This window comes from Dermacentor variabilis, chromosome 8, assembly GCF_050947875.1.
Source record: "Dermacentor variabilis isolate Ectoservices chromosome 8, ASM5094787v1, whole genome shotgun sequence".
NCBI classification, from domain to species: Eukaryota; Metazoa; Arthropoda; class Arachnida; order Ixodida; family Ixodidae; genus Dermacentor; species Dermacentor variabilis.
This window is the reverse complement of record NC_134575.1, coordinates 84,839,634-84,865,647: the sequence shown is the minus strand read 5'-3', so window position 1 is coordinate 84,865,647 and position 26,014 is coordinate 84,839,634. Positions and strand designations below refer to the sequence as shown.

At 48.9% G+C, this 26,014-nt stretch overlaps 1 long non-coding RNA gene across 1 annotated transcript in view; it reads right to left on the bottom strand.

The window, feature by feature from the left end:
- Positions 1-23,979, bottom strand: part of LOC142591153 (uncharacterized) — a 40,337-nt gene extending 16,358 nt beyond the window's left edge. Inside the window, exons 1-2 of the long non-coding RNA XR_012830361.1 lie at positions 23,821-23,979; positions 96-210 (exon numbers count right to left, since the gene is read on the bottom strand). This is a non-coding gene — a long non-coding RNA (uncharacterized LOC142591153). The remainder of the gene's footprint in view (positions 1-95; positions 211-23,820) is intronic.
- Between the last annotated feature and the right edge of the window lie 2,035 nt (positions 23,980-26,014).

The window sequence follows — 26,014 nt, the reverse complement described above, 5'->3', positions numbered from 1 at the left end:
TTTGTTACAATTGTTCATCCGTTGACATTCATCTATAAGTGTGCATGCGCAGTATTGGTCAGCTGATGTCATTAGGAAGCTGAAAAGTAACTTACCCAGTCACTTCCACTTCATTGGTTGAAGTATTGCAACGTAATTTTTCGCATGGCCATTCAGTGACCTGTACCACACCATTCTCTAGTGTATCATTAAAATAAAGGCACGATGTATCTGCGTAAAATGAAGAACAAAATATATCGCACCTAACCGAATTCTTTAAACACGTTCGAAAGTTTTACGAAACTAGAGCGTATCAGACTGATGTTGCTATTATAGTGGCAATTTCATTATAGACACTGCACCACACGGCCAAGCGTTCTGATGCAACAGATTGTAGAATATATTACAGTTTTAAGTAATGGTATCTTTCATCGGAGTGTTAGCTTGAGAAGACTGTCATGTGAAATAAACTTTAAGAAAACTTTAAACTTTAAAATTCATTTCAGCAACCCCCATGGAAAATTTCGGTTATGTACTGGAAGTTAAAAGCCGCTGTCTAAGGAGCCTTTTACCGAAGAAGTTCTTCAGATGCGTCCATCATAGGAAGACAAAGGACGAATGTAACTTTCCTGTTCTTATTGAGTGACGATTCGAGCGTCATACTTAACAGAGATACTCTTCCCCTTATTCAGGTGTAGCATCAGCGTCAGCAATTACAATTCCTTCACTACCTTATAACTGAACCCGATCGATTGCTTCGCAATGATGTGATCAGCCCACCTCCTTTATCTACACAGAAGCTGTTTATGGCTAAGGTTAAGTGAAAGTTTCCTGTTTGCGAGAAAAAATATTATTACCAGCAATAGCTCTTTCTGCTGCTCGCACGTTCGTCCTTTTCTTCAACAGCTAGCTAGTTGGCTCCCCTCGGCGTAACCGGGCGAAACTGATCGCGCCACTGCTCGCGCGTTAGTCTTCATCCACAGCTAGATCCGATGGCGCTCGTCATGCCAGCGTTCCCATGATGCTTCTCCCCTCCCCCCCCCCTTCCGCGAAGGCGCTGACTAGGGTTATTGTTTATATGCCTCTCTACAGGATCCATAGTTGGGCAAAGTCCGACATCTTGCAATCCACTTTTCTACAGTGAAGTCATCTCTAGTTTGCGCTGGGGCAATTTTATTTATCATACCCTCGAGATCACAAAGGCATTACAGAGGGGATCCATCTCAGGAGCTGGTTGCAGCACTGTGGAAGCTACACGAATTCTTAGTCAATCAATAAGAAACCGAATCTTTCTCGATATGTGCACATTCGCGCCAAGCGCGTTCGATCACCGTCTACTTACCATCATGTTACATTCTCCATGGTTGGTGGATTGGGCAAGAAACGTTTTCACACCGTAAGCATAGGCTGCGTTTGCATGCATATTACAGCAAGGCTTCGCTTTACCTACACGCTTTCCTTCAAGTTATGTTGCAGCCTCCTTAGCAAGTACAACGGGCGAATGCGCCTACAAATGTTCACTTGCTCCACAGCGTCTGCTCGGCGTCTACTTGGTGTGTACTTGGCGTTTGCACGCTACCGTATTCACGTACCGTGCTGGAGCGAGGTAGTAAGTTAATGATGTAGTGAACAATTAGGCTTCCATAGTCTCGCCACTGTCAGCTCATCAACAATTCTAATCCTCAGCCGACATCTACTAACTATAAATGAAACCACTTTCACGGCTTCGAGCCGTGTCTGTATTCCTAGCAGCGTGAAAACAAACAGCCGATCTCTATCATTACGCCAAAACATACCCAATGATTTGACCTCAGCTTGAAATGAGACTTAGCGAAGATAGATATTGCTGATTACTTCTTTGCTGAGACGGATGACCCCCCCCCCACCGAGACAATAAATATGTCCATACCTTTATTCAAAACTCTCTGTCACCTATTGGTCGTTTGCTGCACTGCTTCTCTGGTCATCTTCTTTCGGAGAATAGAGGAGGATGAGGACAAACTTTATTTGCTCTAATTTGGCTCATGTCTCTTTCTTCTTTCTTTTTCCATTCGCTACATTTCTTGTGGCGACATTGTGCACCCCACGCTCAATAACTGGGTCCCTATAACGTAAAACTATTCCAATAGGTTTTTTTTTCCAATCTCCTGACGTCAAACTTGCGTAACCGCAAGGCAAGGATTGGCCGGTCACCCGCAGGATTGCCTGAACAGACCAGTCAAACCCTCCTCTCGTTCGTAGGAAGTCACTTTTGTTTCCTTGAAAAACGAATAACACTGTGTGCACTGACCGGTTTGTCTTATCTAATTGACTGACAAGAGGCGAGGAGCTGGCTCAAGTGGAGAAATATTCGATGGGGCCGAGCCACTGCACCGAAAATCGATAACTGGATCAAGAGGGTGGTGCCGGCGTCTGCGGTCGGTACGCTTTCCCTTACGTAGGTTGCGGTGGCTTGTCGAAACTCGAGGCGGCATGCAACGGAAGTATAAGAATGACGCTGAAACGGATCCTCAGCAAAGAAGAGTTGGCAGAACGAGATCGTAAACGTGCCGAAAATGCTCGAAAACGTTATACGGCCACGCAAAACTTTTTGCGTGGCCATGTAAGTGCGAGTCGCCAGTCCCTGAACGATCGGCGGCAGCCATCTTCTATTCCTTTCGGAACGGGGCAGCGTGCGTCTATTCAGAAGAAAACTCTTTTTTTTTTCGGCATAATAATGCACCTTTATCGCGTACAGTCACTTTGACGCGGTGAGTTTTTGCGATTTTGTGACGTCGTGTGAGAGGCAGGTGAAGTGGATGCAGCCCGAAAACTTTTAACCAATAGCCGAGGGCTAATGGCGAAAAGGGGTCGAATCAGAAACAACTGTTTTTCGTTTGTTCGGTCAAATCATGCATAATCAGTGTGTACACGTCTTATCAGATGGGGAGCTATTACTGTTTTCGTGCTGTCAGACGTTGCAAGCAATGCGTATTGTGCGGATCGGACCCCTTCATACTACGTGGTCCCGCTCGTATGGGCGGGGCTCAAGCGATTTTTATTGCATCATGGAGGTCAAATAATTGACTGAAATACTTTTATGTTATACCACGTCTTTATTCTCTCCCTAGGAGCGCGGCTCCCTTGAATCGGTGGGCGAGCGGTCTTCCGTGTGAAATGTTTGTCATTTTCGCGTCGTGCAGCTGTTTCTTTAACTTGAAGAGATGATGACCACCCCGTGATCGATGCTCAGCAACCCTTTGTTTGCTATACCTTGGCATGGTGAAGCGCACTAAAAGAAGCGGTTGTTATGCCTGCGACAAACTAGCTCTTTAAGGTCATAAACAGTGTGGAATGATCAAAATCGTGTTCGATGCGCCGAATGTTGTTAATTCGTTGAAGTTGTTCGGTTTAAGTAAACAATAAAAAATGGTTTTACACGACTGTAATGACTGTGGACACGTCGAAGGATTTCATTGTATAAACATAATGTTGTCTCTCCGTATCGTGTCTGATTTACTGTCTGCTTGTGTTGTACTTAGTGTATATTTTTTACAGAGTGTTACCTTTCGTAGCATACCGTTTTGAAAGTTCTTATATATCAATTACGATTCAGTTTATCTTGTCAATGCTCCAATAATACATATTTCAATCATATATTTATTACCTAGGGGTCATCTTCTTTGTCTCCAAGGATATGTTGAAGGGCTTGTAAAATGCATCTAACGTCTATTGAGACATTTTCACGAAGAACCAAAATTACATCTTACATCTCCACATGATTCTTCATATAATTCATCCCGGCCACGGTGAAATCACACAGTGGTGAAAGGTGCCAAGATAGGATGAGCAAAATATTTGCTAAATATATGCGAAATGCTTGCTATGCACTGAAAGAGACTTGCGGGCGAATGTGTGCGCTAAACGTAGAAACTGAAAACTCACTGATTCAAGCTTAAAAACAAGTGAAGCAATAATACATAGTCGTTACTGTAGTAAGAGCTATGACATCGTGCTTTGCCCTGTAAATCTGGGTGTTGGCGGCAGAGCGTCAATGCACGGGCAGTATCTGGACCTTGCAGTAATAGAAGGTCCAGATACTGCAAGCAAACACCCGCAATACCCGTCAGAGAAGCAAGTAAACACCCGCAACGTACATATATCAGTGAACCATTCTTGTGAACTCGTCACGCCAAAATGAAAAGTTACCATGTGCTTTATATTATACATTTTAGAACACAGCACCTGCCACTGCAATTACTTTTGGGACAAAGGATCGTGACTTAAAACAAACTGATGTGCTCAGCCTGAGATTAAAACGTTTCATGGTAAATTTCAACAATGACGCTTCAATTTTTACTGCATAAAATTGCGCACGCAATGGCCTACTGAACAGGGCGAAATCTCCTTGAAATACTTTTGCGTGCTACGCGCGCTCCTTGAAACACTTCCTGTCAATTACAAATCGTTGACAAACGTAATTCAGCAAAGCGGCAAGGCAACTGTTGAACAGGTAAATGCCATACTCATTCTTTGCTCGTGAAATTTTCCAGTATAATCTTTTTCCTTATTTAGTATATCGTTGTGCAAGTCAATTCATGCATGAGATGGCGCATCACTTCACTTTCAGGGCAGAGGACGTAGTGCTCGATGCGGACCTTGCCAGCCATCCACCATGGCCATAGACCACATCCGACTGCGGCAACGACGGGGAAGTACTCTTAGCAGTAGCCGAACCATATGTGTTACCTGAACCACATGCTTCTGGCGTTGGTAAAAAAATGGCGGTTGCTGAACATAATGATGAATGAATTCATGCTCGCACACCTCATTGAAGAGTAAAGAAAATTGAGGGTCGCACTGCGAACTTTCACAGAAAAAAGAGCGTTGTTATCGGGAGCGGCTTCTTTGGACGGCGCGAGAAGGCTGCTGGGCGTGAAGATGCACGGATGTAGGGGAAAATGAATGCATTGAATCACTCAACGTTCTCTTGTTTTTCATTTGCAGGAATCTTCAATGACATCACACACATGTAGTGTGCCTGGCGTTTACTTCGCTTATATTGACTAATAACTATCATGTGTTAGGAGCAAAAGGTACCGACGTGTTTCTTTCTTAGGAAAAACACGCCTGGTATTTACGTCAAAACACACCGGAAGAAGAATTGCTTCTGAGAGCTTGTTCGATGTAGCTATCTGACTCACCAGATCAAAACTACGTCTTTTATGCTCAAAAGCTTTTTGCGCACTACCGGCTGCTGCAGCTTGCCCACCCAGCAAGATTTTTTATGCGCTTGTGTAACTTTCACCTTCGATGCAATTGATATAGCTAGTAGACCCAGTGGTCTATTGTAAAGCGCAACAACCATGCAGAAAGAAAGCAGACTGCATGATTGTGACAATTACAACTTAAAACTGCGCTTTACCATAGATCACTGCCTGACACAGTAAACACTCTAGAAAAAAAAAGACTTGATGCTGACACTTGCTTACACAAAGCACAATAGAATGTTTTCTACTTACTACAAAAAAAAAACGAGCAGGCCCCACGCTCATTGGGAAACAATGTTAGGTGATGCATTAAGCAGGTAGCTGTCTATGTCGCAATGTTTGGCACCCATCAAAGTGTTGCCAAGGCGGCTCGTGTATTTGTGTAAATCTAGAAAGTGGCGCGAGATACAAGCGGCCTATTTCTACGACGTCAGAAAGTGGGGAGTTGTCACCGAAGACAAATTACTAGAAACTGGCAAGGATTGCACGTGCTGAATGTTTCACAAAGCTAGCTGGTTTCTGAATGGGAAATTGTGCGTCGATTCTCGCCTAGTGGTCAGCACGCTGGGCTGTTGTGCCCGACAGCAGATGTTCGATTGCCCATTGACAAAACATTATTTTCTTTTTGTTGAAGTGACGCGAGTAAGAAACCTACGACATGGCTAAGTCCCGCGAAGCGCGAATATCATAGAAGGGAAGCTTCGTACTAGAAACAAAGCTTCCAAGCAATTAATTTGATGTGATAAAAATGGTTACATTTCTCCTTGGGGAAATTTGGGAATGAATGTATTAAAACAGAATATTTTGCATGAAGCTCATTTTCACCGTGCATCACACCTCATGCCACACTATTGCTGCCGTATCTTCGTCGTGTCGAAATCCTCCACTGACGCTCCCAACGAACCAGAATTTACTTGATGTTCATGGCGACGGTGTCCCTTTGACGGCGTTAATAGATACTGGAGCCCTGGGCGCCATAATGAGTTGTAAGCTCCGTCGTCGACTGAGGAAGGTTCTCACTCCTGCTACAACACGAGGCTTACACGTTGCCGATGGCTGCAGTGTTTAGTTCACTGAAATGTGTACTTCCCGTATCGGTACGGCCGACCGTCACGCTCCGCTTCTTTTTACAGTGCTGACCAATTGTCCCGATGACCTAATCCTCGTACTCGACTTTCGTACGCCGCATTCAGCTTTTGTCGACTGTTCTGCCGGTACCCTTTGCCTTGAACTTCCTCTACTCGCGCATATTCATACTGAATTTCCAAACACCGTTAGTACGACTGCATTGGTATGCCGGCCGCCTAAAGCCTTGACGTTCATCGATTTGCAATAATCTTTTTTCTGTGTCCAATGGCGATTCCGTCGCCACACCAGTTCCTGATGTCCTTTTGATGCCCAATATACCTGTGCCACACTTCGTCGTCACCGTCGCCGATAACAGGACATGCCTCCCCGTCGTGAATTTCGGCATGACAAAGGAAGTTCTACCCCAAGGAATATAGGTTGCAACGCTGCGTGCTATAGGAGATGACGGCGTCATGGCGTTTTCAGCCGACGTCTTCTCAGATTCTTCACCATGTCCACAGCATTCTATTTTTCATGATGCAAAAATTCATCTCATGATTGCTGTGGACCTATTGCCTGAACAAGCAGCAGCTATGTGTCGCATTTTGGTTTCCTACCACTACATGTTCGACCTCAACAATCGCCAATTACGCCAGGCTTCAATTGGTGAGCATCACATAAATACTGGTGATGCTAGTCCTATTCATCGCGGGCGATATCACATTTCTGCTCCAGAACGTAAGGTTATTCAAGGTAAAGTGAACAAGATACTTGGCAAAGGCATTGTTGAACCTCCGTCAAGTCCTTGGGCGTCGTCTGTGGTGCTTGTTAAGAAGAAAAATGGCACATGGCGTTTCTGCGTCGATTATTCTCATACAAACCGCATTACTAAGAAATACGTGTACCCTTTGCCTTGCATTGACAACGCTCTCGGCTGTCTCCACGGCACCAACTACTCTTCATCAATATATCTTCGGTCTCGTTATTGGCAAATTTCTGTGGATGAAAAGCACCAAGAGAAGGCCGCGTTCGTCACACCTGATGGTCTACATCAATTCAAAGCAATGCCATTCAGTCTGTGGAATGCCCCAGCAACGCTCGAACGTAAGATGGACTCTTTGCTTCCAGGGTTCAAATCGTCAAGGTGCCTCTGCTACCTAGACGACGTTCTCATATTTTCGCCTACATTTGAGACACACCTTGAGCCCTTATCGGCTGTTGTTCAAGTCTCCCGTGAAGCCAGGCTTCAACTAAATTCATCGAAGTGTCACTTCGCTCGTAGGTAGATTACAGTGCTCGTAAACATCTTCGATGCTTCCGGTATTCAATCAGACCCTAAGAAAATTATTGCTCTCCCGTCTTTCGGAAGAAGACGAAGGAGCCGACTAGTGCGGATGCGATGATTTCGGCTTCTGGTTTTTCAATGATTTCGGTTCGTTTTCTTCCTAGAAACCGAGTAAATTATGCGTTAATCGACGCAGCAAGTTGTGAGGACTTCACCGGTACCGGACGATTCACGGTGGGTAACTTTTTGGGCGTTTTACGAGTGTGTGAAGTTCCGACTACGCCGGGGCACAGCCAACCCTAGTGCGGTAGCTAGGCCTAACCTCGGCGAGGCAGCGTGGGTAGGCCTGGGCATAGCCCTGTGACCACGGGCCAAGATGGAGCGCAGGATGGAGATCGTGGAGGGAGAAGACATCTCTCAAGCAGAAGCAAGCAGCTCCGGCTGGATGACGGCATATGGCCGCAAGAACGCCAAGGGGCTGAGAGCGGCGACTACTACTCGCGAAGGCAACCCAAGACGTGGCGAGCGAAATGACGAAGGCCGCACGGCCGCCCCACGGAGCGCGTACCAGCGCATCGTCGCCACTTCAAGGCTCCCTCGACTGCCGAGGGACACGTATCGCATCATCGTCAGGCCAAGGGACGGCCTCAGCGTGACCAAGGTTAACCAAATACGTTTCGTGCAAGCTCTAGCCATGGCGGCGGCGCTGGCTCTGGCCGAAATTGAAGAGGACACCATTTGCCCCAATGGTACCCAAAACATCTACGTAGTGTATACTCCTTACGAGAAAAATGCGTGCGCCTACGTAAAGGCACAGCAAGTCCGACTAGGCGAAAGCACGTACCGGATCTCTGTGTACCCGGCTCCCCCCGACGACACGTGTAAAGGAGTAATACGGGGTGTCGACGTGGATGTCAACGAGGCTCAACTCCGAGCAAGAATCGCGAACCGCGGCAACCCAGGAGCCATCGAGGCCAAAAGAATCAAGAACACCACGGCTGTGGTAGTATTGTTTAGGGGTATGAAGGTGCCCAGTCATGTGTCTTGCGGCGCAAGCATGTTTCGCTGCACGCTATACAGGAGACACACGGAGGTTTGATACGGCTGCGGAGGTTTACGGCATCGTGCTTACGTTTGCCCTAATCCAAACAGCAAGTGGTGCCACACGTGCGGACAGAAATCACCAGCGGATGATCATGAGTGCGTTCCAAAGTGTTCGCTATGCGAAGGTCCACATTCCATTGCGGACAGAGTATACAAACACAGGTTTCACGTCCCCTACATCATCAGAAGGACAGGACGCCAACGCCACCGGCGTGCCGAGAAGACGCAGGTGGCCCGAGGACTGCAGTCAAGCGACTCCAGCGTATGTACCAGCGTCGCCAGCACCCTCGGAAGAGGTCGCTCCAGGACGCCATCTACGCGGCGGCGCGATGCCAAGCGGAGCCGCTCCCGTTCCAGAGGGCGCTCGGCGTCTCGAACGAGATTTCAGGAGGAGCTCACCTGGGCGGATCGAGTGGCGAAAACGCCCAAACCCAGAAAGGTAACGCAGTCGGTATCGCCAGAGCATAGTGCAGAGCGGGAAATTCAACTACTACGTCAGGAGATTCCTAGTCTCAAAGAAGAGCTATGCAAGTAGAAAGTTGCGCATGCCATTCAAAGCAGTGTCGAGGGTGCGAAAGCGGCGGATAATGCCGTACAGAAAGGCACGCAGGAACCCAAAGTTGAGGGCAGCAAAGCCAAACGTAAGGCCCCCCTCCACTTGAGGACGACTCGGAGATGATCGATTCGGAGATGGCCGAGGGGGAAAGCTCGCAGAACAAAATGCTCCAAGAGTTACTTAGGATTTCTCAAGAAAATCAGGCAAGCATTAACCAGCTCGCGCAGCGCATGGGAGCACTTCAGGGTAAAGTAGAAGCTATAGAGAATAAAGTAGTAGCAGTTGAAAACAAGTTGGCGATAAAGGCCAATTCAAAGGTTCGTAGGCAAGCTGCAGCTAATGACGGTACTGGGACGGCCCCGAAGGGTCATCAAAATCTAAACTAGCAAAATGGCGGGCACTCAAAAGTATCTAGTAGTTTGGCAGTGGAATTGTGCTAGCTTTCAAAGGCGCAAGGCTTCGCTGCAACAGTACATTACAGCTGAGGCCAAAAGACCGCAAGTAATTTTGCTACAGGAGACACTGTGTATTACACCCACCCTCGCAGGGTACAAATCGGTGGCGGCAAGGGGGGAGTCGAAGAGAGGTATAGCTACGCTAGTGAGAAAAAAGCTTGCATACGTTGAACTTGACACTCAGCCAGGTCGCGGCCGAATGGAGGCGCTTCTGGTTCAGGTTATCCCCAAAAGCTGGCTTAAACAAAGCTTGTTCATCCTCAATGTTTACAGCCCACTATCCGATCAGAGACAGTCTTTCCACTCCCTCTTTATGAAGGCGGCGTCGCTCGCTAGAGAGTCACCGTTAGTAATCGCGGGAGACTTCAGCGCCCCACACTACACCTGGGGATACATCAGGCAGACAGCTAAGGGCACAAATCTAGCGCGGGCCGTCGATGATCTAGCGCTGACAGTCATCACCGATCCCCGTTTCTCCAGGAGACTGGACACGTCGGTCGCTAGAGACACAACCAAATCGTCAAGGTGCCTCTGCTACCTAGACGACGTTCTCATATTTTCGCCTACATTTGAGACACACCTTGAGCCCTTATCGGCTGTTGTTCAAGTCTCCCGTGAAGCCAGGCTTCAACTAAATTCATCGAAGTGTCACTTCGCTCGTAGGTAGATTACAGTGCTCGTAAACATCTTCGATGCTTCCGGTATTCAATCAGACCCTAAGAAAATTATTGCTCTCCCGTCTTTCGGAAGAAGACGAAGGAGCCGACTAGTGCGGATGCGATGATTTCGGCTTCTGGTTTTTCAATGATTTCGGTTCGTTTTCTTCCTAGAAACCGAGTAAATTATGCGTTAATCGACGCAGCAAGTTGTGAGGACTTCACCGGTACCGGACGATTCACGGTGGGTAACTTTTTGGGCGTTTTACGAGTGTGTGAAGTTCCGACTACGCCGGGGCACAGCCAACCCTAGTGCGGTAGCTAGGCCTAACCTCGGCGAGGCAGCGTGGGTAGGCCTGGGCATAGCCCTGTGACCACGGGCCAAGATGGAGCGCAGGATGGAGATCGTGGAGGGAGAAGACATCTCTCAAGCAGAAGCAAGCAGCTCCGGCTGGATGACGGCATATGGCCGCAAGAACGCCAAGGGGCTGAGAGCGGCGACTACTACTCGCGAAGGCAACCCAAGACGTGGCGAGCGAAATGACGAAGGCCGCACGGCCGCCCCACGGAGCGCGTACCAGCGCATCGTCGCCACTTCAAGGCTCCCTCGACTGCCGAGGGACACGTATCGCATCATCGTCAGGCCAAGGGACGGCCTCAGCGTGACCAAGGTTAACCAAATACGTTTCGTGCAAGCTCTAGCCATGGCGGCGGCGCTGGCTCTGGCCGAAATTGAAGAGGACACCATTTGCCCCAATGGTACCCAAAACATCTACGTAGTGTATACTCCTTACGAGAAAAATGCGTGCGCCTACGTAAAGGCACAGCAAGTCCGACTAGGCGAAAGCACGTACCGGATCTCTGTGTACCCGGCTCCCCCCGACGACACGTGTAAAGGAGTAATACGGGGTGTCGACGTGGATGTCAACGAGGCTCAACTCCGAGCAAGAATCGCGAACCGCGGCAACCCAGGAGCCATCGAGGCCAAAAGAATCAAGAACACCACGGCTGTGGTAGTATTGTTTAGGGGTATGAAGGTGCCCAGTCATGTGTCTTGCGGCGCAAGCATGTTTCGCTGCACGCTATACAGGAGACACACGGAGGTTTGATACGGCTGCGGAGGTTTACGGCATCGTGCTTACGTTTGCCCTAATCCAAACAGCAAGTGGTGCCACACGTGCGGACAGAAATCACCAGCGGATGATCATGAGTGCGTTCCAAAGTGTTCGCTATGCGAAGGTCCACATTCCATTGCGGACAGAGTATACAAACACAGGTTTCACGTCCCCTACATCATCAGAAGGACAGGACGCCAACGCCACCGGCGTGCCGAGAAGACGCAGGTGGCCCGAGGACTGCAGTCAAGCGACTCCAGCGTATGTACCAGCGTCGCCAGCACCCTCGGAAGAGGTCGCTCCAGGACGCCATCTACGCGGCGGCGCGATGCCAAGCGGAGCCGCTCCCGTTCCAGAGGGCGCTCGGCGTCTCGAACGAGATTTCAGGAGGAGCTCACCTGGGCGGATCGAGTGGCGAAAACGCCCAAACCCAGAAAGGTAACGCAGTCGGTATCGCCAGAGCATAGTGCAGAGCGGGAAATTCAACTACTACGTCAGGAGATTCCTAGTCTCAAAGAAGAGCTATGCAAGTAGAAAGTTGCGCATGCCATTCAAAGCAGTGTCGAGGGTGCGAAAGCGGCGGATAATGCCGTACAGAAAGGCACGCAGGAACCCAAAGTTGAGGGCAGCAAAGCCAAACGTAAGGCCCCCCTCCACTTGAGGACGACTCGGAGATGATCGATTCGGAGATGGCCGAGGGGGAAAGCTCGCAGAACAAAATGCTCCAAGAGTTACTTAGGATTTCTCAAGAAAATCAGGCAAGCATTAACCAGCTCGCGCAGCGCATGGGAGCACTTCAGGGTAAAGTAGAAGCTATAGAGAATAAAGTAGTAGCAGTTGAAAACAAGTTGGCGATAAAGGCCAATTCAAAGGTTCGTAGGCAAGCTGCAGCTAATGACGGTACTGGGACGGCCCCGAAGGGTCATCAAAATCTAAACTAGCAAAATGGCGGGCACTCAAAAGTATCTAGTAGTTTGGCAGTGGAATTGTGCTAGCTTTCAAAGGCGCAAGGCTTCGCTGCAACAGTACATTACAGCTGAGGCCAAAAGACCGCAAGTAATTTTGCTACAGGAGACACTGTGTATTACACCCACCCTCGCAGGGTACAAATCGGTGGCGGCAAGGGGGGAGTCGAAGAGAGGTATAGCTACGCTAGTGAGAAAAAAGCTTGCATACGTTGAACTTGACACTCAGCCAGGTCGCGGCCGAATGGAGGCGCTTCTGGTTCAGGTTATCCCCAAAAGCTGGCTTAAACAAAGCTTGTTCATCCTCAATGTTTACAGCCCACTATCCGATCAGAGACAGTCTTTCCACTCCCTCTTTATGAAGGCGGCGTCGCTCGCTAGAGAGTCACCGTTAGTAATCGCGGGAGACTTCAGCGCCCCACACTACACCTGGGGATACATCAGGCAGACAGCTAAGGGCACAAATCTAGCGCGGGCCGTCGATGATCTAGCGCTGACAGTCATCACCGATCCCCGTTTCTCCAGGAGACTGGACACGTCGGTCGCTAGAGACACAACCAAATCGTCAAGGTGCCTCTGCTACCTAGACGACGTTCTCATATTTTCGCCTACATTTGAGACACACCTTGAGCCCTTATCGGCTGTTGTTCAAGTCTCCCGTGAAGCCAGGCTTCAACTAAATTCATCGAAGTGTCACTTCGCTCGTAGGTAGATTACAGTGCTCGTAAACATCTTCGATGCTTCCGGTATTCAATCAGACCCTAAGAAAATTATTGCTCTCCCGTCTTTCGGAAGAAGACGAAGGAGCCGACTAGTGCGGATGCGATGATTTCGGCTTCTGGTTTTTCAATGATTTCGGTTCGTTTTCTTCCTAGAAACCGAGTAAATTATGCGTTAATCGACGCAGCAAGTTGTGAGGACTTCACCGGTACCGGACGATTCACGGTGGGTAACTTTTTGGGCGTTTTACGAGTGTGTGAAGTTCCGACTACGCCGGGGCACAGCCAACCCTAGTGCGGTAGCTAGGCCTAACCTCGGCGAGGCAGCGTGGGTAGGCCTGGGCATAGCCCTGTGACCACGGGCCAAGATGGAGCGCAGGATGGAGATCGTGGAGGGAGAAGACATCTCTCAAGCAGAAGCAAGCAGCTCCGGCTGGATGACGGCATATGGCCGCAAGAACGCCAAGGGGCTGAGAGCGGCGACTACTACTCGCGAAGGCAACCCAAGACGTGGCGAGCGAAATGACGAAGGCCGCACGGCCGCCCCACGGAGCGCGTACCAGCGCATCGTCGCCACTTCAAGGCTCCCTCGACTGCCGAGGGACACGTATCGCATCATCGTCAGGCCAAGGGACGGCCTCAGCGTGACCAAGGTTAACCAAATACGTTTCGTGCAAGCTCTAGCCATGGCGGCGGCGCTGGCTCTGGCCGAAATTGAAGAGGACACCATTTGCCCCAATGGTACCCAAAACATCTACGTAGTGTATACTCCTTACGAGAAAAATGCGTGCGCCTACGTAAAGGCACAGCAAGTCCGACTAGGCGAAAGCACGTACCGGATCTCTGTGTACCCGGCTCCCCCCGACGACACGTGTAAAGGAGTAATACGGGGTGTCGACGTGGATGTCAACGAGGCTCAACTCCGAGCAAGAATCGCGAACCGCGGCAACCCAGGAGCCATCGAGGCCAAAAGAATCAAGAACACCACGGCTGTGGTAGTATTGTTTAGGGGTATGAAGGTGCCCAGTCATGTGTCTTGCGGCGCAAGCATGTTTCGCTGCACGCTATACAGGAGACACACGGAGGTTTGATACGGCTGCGGAGGTTTACGGCATCGTGCTTACGTTTGCCCTAATCCAAACAGCAAGTGGTGCCACACGTGCGGACAGAAATCACCAGCGGATGATCATGAGTGCGTTCCAAAGTGTTCGCTATGCGAAGGTCCACATTCCATTGCGGACAGAGTATACAAACACAGGTTTCACGTCCCCTACATCATCAGAAGGACAGGACGCCAACGCCACCGGCGTGCCGAGAAGACGCAGGTGGCCCGAGGACTGCAGTCAAGCGACTCCAGCGTATGTACCAGCGTCGCCAGCACCCTCGGAAGAGGTCGCTCCAGGACGCCATCTACGCGGCGGCGCGATGCCAAGCGGAGCCGCTCCCGTTCCAGAGGGCGCTCGGCGTCTCGAACGAGATTTCAGGAGGAGCTCACCTGGGCGGATCGAGTGGCGAAAACGCCCAAACCCAGAAAGGTAACGCAGTCGGTATCGCCAGAGCATAGTGCAGAGCGGGAAATTCAACTACTACGTCAGGAGATTCCTAGTCTCAAAGAAGAGCTATGCAAGTAGAAAGTTGCGCATGCCATTCAAAGCAGTGTCGAGGGTGCGAAAGCGGCGGATAATGCCGTACAGAAAGGCACGCAGGAACCCAAAGTTGAGGGCAGCAAAGCCAAACGTAAGGCCCCCCTCCACTTGAGGACGACTCGGAGATGATCGATTCGGAGATGGCCGAGGGGGAAAGCTCGCAGAACAAAATGCTCCAAGAGTTACTTAGGATTTCTCAAGAAAATCAGGCAAGCATTAACCAGCTCGCGCAGCGCATGGGAGCACTTCAGGGTAAAGTAGAAGCTATAGAGAATAAAGTAGTAGCAGTTGAAAACAAGTTGGCGATAAAGGCCAATTCAAAGGTTCGTAGGCAAGCTGCAGCTAATGACGGTACTGGGACGGCCCCGAAGGGTCATCAAAATCTAAACTAGCAAAATGGCGGGCACTCAAAAGTATCTAGTAGTTTGGCAGTGGAATTGTGCTAGCTTTCAAAGGCGCAAGGCTTCGCTGCAACAGTACATTACAGCTGAGGCCAAAAGACCGCAAGTAATTTTGCTACAGGAGACACTGTGTATTACACCCACCCTCGCAGGGTACAAATCGGTGGCGGCAAGGGGGGAGTCGAAGAGAGGTATAGCTACGCTAGTGAGAAAAAAGCTTGCATACGTTGAACTTGACACTCAGCCAGGTCGCGGCCGAATGGAGGCGCTTCTGGTTCAGGTTATCCCCAAAAGCTGGCTTAAACAAAGCTTGTTCATCCTCAATGTTTACAGCCCACTATCCGATCAGAGACAGTCTTTCCACTCCCTCTTTATGAAGGCGGCGTCGCTCGCTAGAGAGTCACCGTTAGTAATCGCGGGAGACTTCAGCGCCCCACACTACACCTGGGGATACATCAGGCAGACAGCTAAGGGCACAAATCTAGCGCGGGCCGTCGATGATCTAGCGCTGACAGTCATCACCGATCCCCGTTTCTCCAGGAGACTGGACACGTCGGTCGCTAGAGACACAACCCCCGATCTTGCCCTTATCCGAAATGTAGAGCAAACAACATGGGATAACAAGCAAGAAAAGCTGGGCAGCGATCACTTCATCATTAGTGTTACCCTTCTGGTCAGAGTCCCCCAGGCCAGGGAAATTAAAGTGACGGACTGGGATGCTTTCCGTAAGCTCAGAAAGGAGGACACTGGCGAATACGCCAGCTTCAGCGAACTCGTCGAGACACTCAGAGCAGATGTTGAAAAGGCTACAAAAACTATTCAAACCGAGCTCGAGGTTTCCAGGATGGACCCGCACCTCGCAAATCTCTTGGAAGCTAAAGCCTCTATTTAGAGGCGATGGAAAACACAAAGGCTTAACCGGAGGTTGCGAAAGAGGGCTACCGCACTTAACAGGGAGATTGAACAGTACTGCACCGAGTTAGCTAGGCTACAATGGGATGAAATCTGTTCAGCAGTCGATGGGCGCATGCGCACAGGCGGAAAATGGAATCTCCTTAAACACATGCTAGATGGCATGCAAACGAAAAGCAATCAAAGACAGACATTGTACAGCCTCATTCACAGGCACAAGCAAGAAGGAGAAACCGAACAAACGCTCTTAGACGAGGTAGCCAATAGATATCTCCCGCTAGGCGCAGCACACTCTGAGGAATATCCCAACAACGAATGTGACACGGTAAAGGAGGTCGATGACCCCTTCACGGAGTCCGAAATCAGAGCAGTACTTCACGACTTAAATAGCAGGTCGGTCTCAGGTCCGGACGGCATCTCAAACAGACTGCTAAGGAACCTGGATGATAGATCAATCAAAAGAGGTCAACAAAAGTTGGGAGAACGGGTGCGTCCCGGACGAGTGGAAAGCGGCCTCGGTTGTGCTTATCCCGAAACCGGGTAAGCCCCTAAACCTTGACAGCCTAAGGCCAATATCGCCAACCTCTTGCGTAGGCAAGGTAGCGGAGCATGCGATCCTGCACAGGATATCAGATTACATAGAACGCAACGAACTGTTCCCGCACAACATGGTCGGCTTCAGGCCCAGCCTTTCCACACATGATGTAATGCTACTCCTTAAGAAGCACATTTTCTATACCAGCACTAGGGATGTTAGGGGCACCTTGGCCCTTAACCTGACCAAGGCCTTTGACACTGTATCTCATCGATTTGTCCTGCAGGCCACGGCCAGCCTAGGTCTGGGAACAAAGTTACAGGCTTTTGTCAGATCATTCCTCATGAACAGAACAGCCACCATCAGGATTGCACAACTCAAGTCAAATGAGTTCACACTAACGGCCAGAGGCACTGCCCAAGGAGCAGTCATCTCCCCCTTACTGTTCAAGATAGTGATGAAAGGCTTGTCGGAAAGGCTCAGATCCATTCCTAATATAAGCCACTCGCTATACGCAGACGATATCACGATTTGGTGCCCCGGAGCATCACTCGCTGAGGACTGGCTACAATCAGCCCTAGACGCAACGGAGGCCTACCTGGAAGAAACAGGCCTCCAACCATCCCAAAACAAATCTGAATTGTTACTTTACAGGCCGGCCAGGCAGGGTGTTAGGGGGCTCACCCCTTAAACCACCTTTCCATATCCCTCTTTGCAAGAAACGGGCAGCCCATTCCTCAAGTCGAATCTATCTGAATCCTAGGATTACTGATTGACGCGCGTGGATGTAATGCCAAAACGCTCACGCGCATCACGGCGAAAACCGAGAGCATGCTAACACTAGTTGCTAGAGTCATCATCATCATCATCATCATCATCATCATCAGCCTGGTTACGCCCACTGCAGGGCAAAGGCCTCTCCCATACTTCTCCAACAACCCCGGTCATGTACTAATTGTGGCCATGCCGTCCCTGCAAACTTCTTAATCTCATCCGCCCACCTAATTTTCTGCCGCCCCCTGCTACGCTTCCCTTCCCTTGGGATCCAGTCCGTAACCCTTAATGACCATCGGTTATCTTCCCTCCTCATTACATGTCCTGCCCATGCCCATTTCTTTTTCTTGATTTCTACTAAGATGTCATTAACTCGCGTTTGTTCCCTCACCCAATCTGCTCTTTTCTTATCCCTTAACGTTACACCTATCATTCTTCTTTCCATAGCTCGTTGTGTCGTCCTCAATTTGAGTAGAACCCTTTTCGTAAGCCTCCAGGTTTGTGCCCCGTAGGTGAGTACTGGTAAGACACAGCTATTATATACTTTTCTCTTGAGGGATAACGGCAACCTGCTGTTCATGATTTGGGAATGCCTGCCAAACGCACTCCAGCCCATTCTTATTCTTCTAGTTGCTAGAGTATCCGGACGAAAAAAGGGACTAGGTGATGACAACCTCCTCAGGATCCATCACGCTTTCCTAATGAGCCACATCAACTATGTAGCCTTGGCCCTTAACTGGACCAAAACCGAAAAGAATAAGTTTAACATTCTCATGCGCAAAAGCATGGAAAAGGTACTGGGGTTACCAGCAACCACTTGCACGGACAGGTTAAGCAAACTCGGTATGCACAACTGCATTGATGAAGTGATCGAAGCGCAGGTCACCACTGAGGTAGTCAGGCTCTCGTCAACCAGGGCAGGGAGACGCATCCTAGACGACGCCTACATGGCTCCAAGTATACTCAATGAACGGAAAATCACCTTATCCAGGGAGGCACGGGCAACCTTTGAGGTCAGCCCATTCCCTTGGAATATGCACCCGCAATACAATGTAGGGAGGCGAAAAGCCCGAGCACGGGCGATTTTACAGAAGGCCAGTGAGAATCAAGATTCGACTGTCTTTGTCGACGCGGCTCAGTACGGCAACTCTAGCACGTTCGCGTTGGCAATTATTGACGACAAAGGGGAATTACGCTTCTCGGCCTCGGTTAGGATTGCTTCGAGTGGAGTCGCGGAACAGGTCGCCATAGCCCTGGCCATGACCGACCCCTCACGCACCAACGTTTTCACCGACTCACGAGCGGCCATCAAAGCTTTCGAATCGGGTAACCTGGCCCAAGAGGCTGCCTCCAATCTGGAAAAGAGAACAAACCCTGGCGCTCACTTCATCTCTTGGTTTCCCGCTCATATGGGGTCGGACGTTCATCAAAACATACCTAACCTCAACGAGCTTGCCTATGACCGTGCGCAAGATCGAACGCGCCGCGGCGGCATGGAGGCCTTATGGGGACATAATTAAATGCAGCAGAACGATCCGCTCCTTACTTTTCACGAGATAACATCTCACTATCGGCTTAGCAGAAGGGCCTATCCTCTTCGTCACTCGAAGTTAGACAGGTCTCAGTCAGTTTCACTTAGAATGCTCCAGACGGGCTCATTCGCCTCACTGGGCTTTCTCAGCCGTATCTACACAGACGTCGATTCGAGCTGTTCGGACTGTAATGAGATCTATTGTTGGTTAACGCACATGCTCTGTCAATGCCCCGCGTTACCTAACGGCCGTCTATCCAGTGAAGCCGACTGGGAAGAGGCACTCCAAAGCCCGTCGCTCCAGACACAACTAGAAGCAATCCAGAGTGCCCGAGAAAGGGCGGAACATCACGGTATTCCTGCCCCGACTTGGACGCGGCCAGCGGCTTCCGCGGGTCCCCGATCGGGGCCTCCGCTGAGGCTCCTCAGGATCAAATAAAGTTCATTGTCTTGCTGTCTGTCTGTCTCCCGTCTTTTCCTGTACCTCTGTCTGTCGAAGGCGTTCGAAGTTTTGTAAGACTCTCCTCCTACTTCTGACGCTTCGTTAAAGACTGCGCAGCAATTGCCCCACCACTTACTGCTCTTCTGAACAAGCACGTGCTGTTTACATGGGGCCCCTCTCAAAATGCCGCGTTTTTCCACCTCACCAACATTCTTGCCACGCCACATATCCTGGCTTTGTTTGACCCGTCGTCTCCTACGGAGGTGTGTATCGATGCCAGTGGCCACGGTATCGGAGCCGTCTTAGCCCAGCGCCAACAGGGACAAGGTCGTTTTATCGCCTACGCTAGCCGCCTCCTCACAGCATTGGGGGCACCTATTCGTTTATAGATCGTGAATGCATGGCTCTCGTCTGTTCGCTTTCCAAATGCCACCCGTACTTATATGGCACGTTCTTCTCTGTAATGACAGACTACCAGGCGCTATGCTGGCTTTCCTCACTCAAGGATCCTACTGGCCGGATTGGTCGCTGGGCTCTGCGGCTGCAAGAATAAATATTCCTATGCAGTTGTGTACAAGTCGACACAGTTACATTAAGACACAGACTGTTTATCACGCTATACAGTCGATGAACTACCTGCCGACCCTGACCCCGATAACAACGCTTGCGTTTTCTTCGTTTCTCAGCTGCTACAGGTTGCCGACGAACAACGCCGTGATGCCGCTTTGCGCGCCATCATTGATGGCTTGGAATCTTTGCCTTCTGATTCGTCCCTTCATCTGTTTGTCCTCCAGAATGCTGTATTATACCGCCACAGTGTACGACCCGACGATCTTGCCGTCCTCCTCGTCATTTACAAGCACCTCCGATCAGCTTGGCGATTTTTTACGATTTAGCAAAGACAGGTCACCTTGGCGTCTCCCGCACCTACGACCGGATTCGCCGACGCTACTGGTGGCGAGACCTTGCCCGCTCCGTCTGGAAATATGTTGCGGCGTTTGAGAAATGCCAGCGCCGAAAAACACCATCGATGCTCCCTGCCGGGTGCCTTCGACCACTCGACATTTCTTGTGAGCGGTTCTTTCGCGTTGGCTTGGAGTTAGTTTGCCCTTTCCCTCTATCCACGTCTGGCAACAAGTGGGTCGGCATGGCGACAAATTACGCCAAGCGCTTCGCCATCACCAGAGCGCTTCCAACAACTGCGCCACAGATGTCACAATTTTGTTTTACGCAACGTGATTCTGCAGCATGGTGCTTCCCACCAACTGCTCACTGACCATGGTTGGACATTCCATTCGGAAGTCATCACCGACATCCTGCAGTCCTGCTCTACCAAGCGCAAGCTGACTGCGTCTTACTATCCCCATACTAATCATCTCACGGAGGGTCTGAATTGCACCCTGACCGACATGCTTGCAAAGTATGACTCGTCCGACCATACTGATTGGGACCTTGCACTACCCTATGTCACTTTTGCATATAATTCGCGTCACGACACTGCCGGTTATTCCCCGTTACTTCTGTTGTTAAGGCCGAGAACCCACATTGCCACTGGACGAATCCCTTCCATCTGCCGCAGCAGAGACCAATGAGAATGCTCTTGACGCCATCATCAGAGCCGCCCAAGCACCCGAAACTGCCAGGGCTCGCCTGCTGACTTATCAAGAGAAAGAACGGCGTTTGTACGATCGCCAGCACAGAGACGTCCTCTTTTCGGTAGGATATCTGGTACTCCCGTGGTCCCTTACTCGTCACGTTGATCTGTCAGAAAACTCCTGTCTCGAAACACAGACCCATATCGAGTGCTGCGTGCCGTGACTCCAGCTACGTACGAAATCGCCCCAGTCGGTAGCAGTGCCTCATCGACCCCGAATTCCACGGATGTCGTGCATGTCGCACACCTCAAACCTAATTATTCTCATGTTATCACTGATATTTAGACGCACCTGGCAGGTTCTTCTGCCGCCGGGAGTAATGATACGTGCATATTGCGTGTTTCTTGTGGACGATGCACGCGGGCGCCCCGACGCAGACAACGAATGCTCTCTGGCACTCGAGAGTCTGCTGAACTGGCCAGCGCAGAAGTTATCATTTGTAAATATGATTTGTAAATATGCTTTGTAAATAGTCTCCAGTTCTTAATTATTCAAAGTACGACTTCAGGTCGTAAGCACCTTACACCACACAGACATATGTTGACAGGATGTGTCACGACTGTGGTGTTTCTGGAGACAAGCAAATTATTGAAGCGAAAGCTTTAGTGGCCGCGAACTTGCGATTTCATCGTGGCGGTGCTCCGAGGAGAGACATGACGTCAGAACGCGGGCCTCGCCGCGGTTATTTCTCTCTCTCTCGCTCCCTTGACACTACTGCGCACAGGCGTTCCGCCGCTGCGCAGCGCCACACCTTTGCCGCCGCCGTTTGGTATGACGTCACACCGCGTTCATCGTCGCTGCGCTCCCCTCCGCTCGCTTCGCCAGCAGCGTCGCATGCCTGATAACATGTCGGAGGATTGAAAAGGGAAGCCCGCGTGCGCCGCGACCGCAGTTGAGGCGGCAGTATGGACGGCGACAATTCTGGTAAGCAGGGGGATGCCTAGAATTGATATCGGAACGAGATGAAGAGGAAACGAACCGCCCTGGAAACAGACGAACAGCGAGCCGAACGACTGGCTAAACGCCGCAACATAGCTAGACAACCAGACTAACCTGGACTTGCAATCAAGATTAACCAAGGCTAACTATGCTATAAGTCGTAGCTTTCGCTACGCATATCCTGGCATAGCCGAGCTAAGCCACTGCCATTTTTTTATTGGCAGATGCAACATTGCATCTTTTCAGGCCTAGACATGGACGGTGGATTAGCTGTCATGACAACGTTCAAAACAATTACTATTTGTATTCTACCTGTCCGCTCTGTTGTAAAATAGTGCTGTTTATCATCGAGTGGAAAATCTAGTCCAAAACTATCTTTGTGATAATACTAACGAGCAAGCTTCCAAAATTGCTTGCCCAGTGCAGGCAACCACTTCTCTGCCCTCAATAGTGTTGATTAAAGTCTTGAAGTTCTTACTCCCGCTGTTGCTCAGTGGGGCCCTTGGGCGTTTCATGGGTGTTGTGCTGCACACAGGGAACTCAGATGGCTTGTTTCGCAGTCGTGAGTTTGCACTTCATTCCTTTGGATGTGTATTTGAAGGGAGCTTCTAGTTGTTTCAAGGTATTTCCAGTGTTGTTTTTAGGCAAGTGGTAGTTCAAAACACCTTCACGTATTCTTGTAACGGCATTTGCAAATTAATTGAAGAGGTTAGGGTTGAAAGGGCACGCCAAGCTGCAGAGTAATATAGGGCTGCTTTTCAGTGCTTTCACTTTGGGCCAATTTGTAGAGCTTGGAGCTGCCGCAAGCACAGCCATCGTGACACATGTCTCGACTTCCTACTTATATGTATCCGTGAAGGTATTGAGGGTCCACCAGTGCCAAGAGCATGATATTGTGCCTGCGTAAAACAGACACAATAAACAGTAAACCAACAGAAGCAATCTGTAGCCAGCTTTAATATAGAATTGGTATTCTATAGGCTTGTTCAGATAGCTATTTATTCATAACAGGCATTGTTGAATTCTTAGTAACAATACTGACAATAATAGTACAAATAATAGTAACAAATGCTGCAAATAGTTACCCTAAAGCATGTCCGTAGTTTTTTTAAGACGTGAGAAGGTGGAAGAAACACATAAATAAAGCTCACCACCGTTTAGATTTGCAAAAGTCGGCAGCATGCACTGATGGTAGAGATATTGCAATGTGGAAGCCATCTAAAGCGTCCATGAGTTATGCAAAACAACTTACAATATAGATTTTCCCGGTGTCCTCTTGAATTTCCTTACGATGGACCAGGTGAAGCCAGCGAGCCACCAGTGCCTTGATTACCACCGAAAGCAATTGACGATAGACGGCATTTACTGTGCAATGCCCGACGCCAAAGAGATGTGCAATGGTTGCATAGTCTGCCGTCGAGCGCAGCCGGTATTGCGCGATGACGACGCATTTTTATACTGGCACAGCCAGCCAGATATTGTGTCTTGGCGTTTCTGTTCAACCTTCAAGCGCGCGCAAGGTACCGATACCTGTACAGTACAGTCAGTTATCGAAAAGTGCATAGTTAAAGGAAGGAACTCATATATCAAGAAAATTTTTGATTATTGAAAGATAATTATCGGACAAAAGCGAGTTTGAAGCTGTTTCTGGTTTGAGACTATCTTCATGGTTGTTCCTATGAGACTACAATAAATTTCGCTTTGTTGCAGCGCGCTGTAATAATGACATTACCGTCACCAAATGTCTTTGTTTAGAAATGACATCAGATTTTCCATGTGACAGGGGCTTTAAACACATGTTTCACAATGATGACAAAGGTTACATTAAACTTACCGTTAGTACCGTTAATAAGTGGTACTGGTACCCAAGTAACTGAACTAACTCTGCAAAATGTGGCTAGAGCTACACTTATGAACGGCAGGCAAAGGACGCTCATACTGTTGAACGGTAAATATAATCTTGCACGCTTATGAATAAAAACAACTCCAGAGACTGGCACTGCCGCTTTAAATACCCCTTCATTGCCTAAACCCAAGCTAACGAAAAAAGAATCGGCTAGCTTTGTTAGCAAAGTATGGTGCTCATTACATTTCCCGCAAACTTCTGCATCGATCTTCCTACATGAAAAGGTTGTCGACACCGTTGATGACCTCCACAATCAGCATAATCAAGGAACGCCTTCATACTTTAATATTTTGTGTGAGCCTATAGCCTGAAGTGCCCTTTGTGGCATTAAAGGCTCAGTGCAGCGTTCTGATCACTCATGAATATTCACGACAGTCGAGCGGATACAGAAGGAAAAGAAAACAACTAGCAGCGACACGTGTTACCGGCAAATCCTGCGACTGCAACACGTGCAGCTTAATCATTTGTGTAATTAGTATATTATATTCATCAACCGTGCTGGTTGAATGTTATGAAAAGCGCTGAACTCGAGGACACTCCTTTGTTTGCTGGCTGTCGCGACCGCAATTCTATGGGGGCGATCATGTCCGCTTACCTAGAATTAGTTGCGATATAAGAGCCCTAATGGTCAAAGTATACTTCGGGGACTCAAATATGGCGTTCTTCATGCCTGCTGATCGAATTTGGGATGTCGAGGTTAAATTAAATGTTCGGAACGTAATTGTCTGCACAGGATCGAAGTTCTAGTAAATAATTGAGGACATTTTTCATCCTTTGTTCATGGTTATAATAATGTCGTGGGCGCTTAACCCACTTCTCAAAAGGTACCCACGCTAGTCGGTTCACGCCATAAACCCGCCAGTTTTGTATGTAATGAATACTCAGCTGTCATGAGCACCTTTACACATATGTGTGCTGCTTAGCGCTCCAGCTGCAATTGAGGAATTAACATTTTGCAGCGGACACAGCTCAATATAACAAGCTCTTTTGATTCTATTATGTCAAAGGGCTTAATAAAAGCGCGTGCCACATACTTTTCATGTGTACATGATTATATTTTTGCCTGCTAATAACTACTAAAGATTAAGCAGCATTCTGTGCGGTTGACTTGCGGCATCATGGCCCATTGGACTGGTGTCGCGTCCTAAATCACTGTTGAGTCACAGTACTAGAAACATTCAAACTTCATGAAGCAAGCACTAGCTATAAATGCATCAAAAGCGCCACCCTAAAATGATTATATCAAGATTACCATAAAAATTAGAAGTACAAACTCACATACAATAACGGAATCAGCAACTGTTCCTTCAGAACCTAACCTACATTTTTTTTAAGCATTCGGTTCGGTTAACGATTTCTGGTAAGAAACAAATAACTGCTACTTTGCTGTCCTTCTCATGCAAGTGCTACTGAAACTACTCACGAGAATCGTTTTTTTTTGGTCAGTCAAGTGTTACAGCATATTCATTGCCCAACTAAGGAAGCTACAAATTGTGGGCAATCTCGCCATAGTTCGACACGTTTGGTGGCATCTCTCATATTTTGTTAATTTGTATGCTGACCCGTGTCGGCTAGGATTCGTTGGTTCAGATTACTTCCCCATGCAAAATACCTATAATCATTTGTTTTGTCTTGCAAATAAACGGACTGTGTTTTGGGATAAAAGGGCTCTGCCTAACTGTCGGTCATTAAACTAGGGGTGACGTGGTGCACGGCCTCGGCTGGGCTTTTCAGACAAATGTGTGCCTCATCGACAATCCATGAAATGGTTCCAAGCTACTTGTTTTCCAAGCTTCGACGCAACGGATTGTATTTGCGATACTTGTTTTACGCGCATTGAAGCCTATTTCGAGGCCAATGACATAAGAGAGAGGAAAAGATGAGAGGACTTTGGCATATGCTATTGCCACGCGAACAATAAGCCTGCAAGTTGGTAGCTGTGCCGCTCGGAAACCAGATGACTTGAGCTATAAGGAAGCACTGTCGTACCTCAGCAAGCATTACGGTCCCAAACACAATGAAATCGCCGCAAGTTAGAGGTTCTTTACTTGAAACTAGAGAACCGCCAAATCCAAATAGCTTGATTGAACTTCGCAAGCCTGCAAACAAATTCTACAGTGAT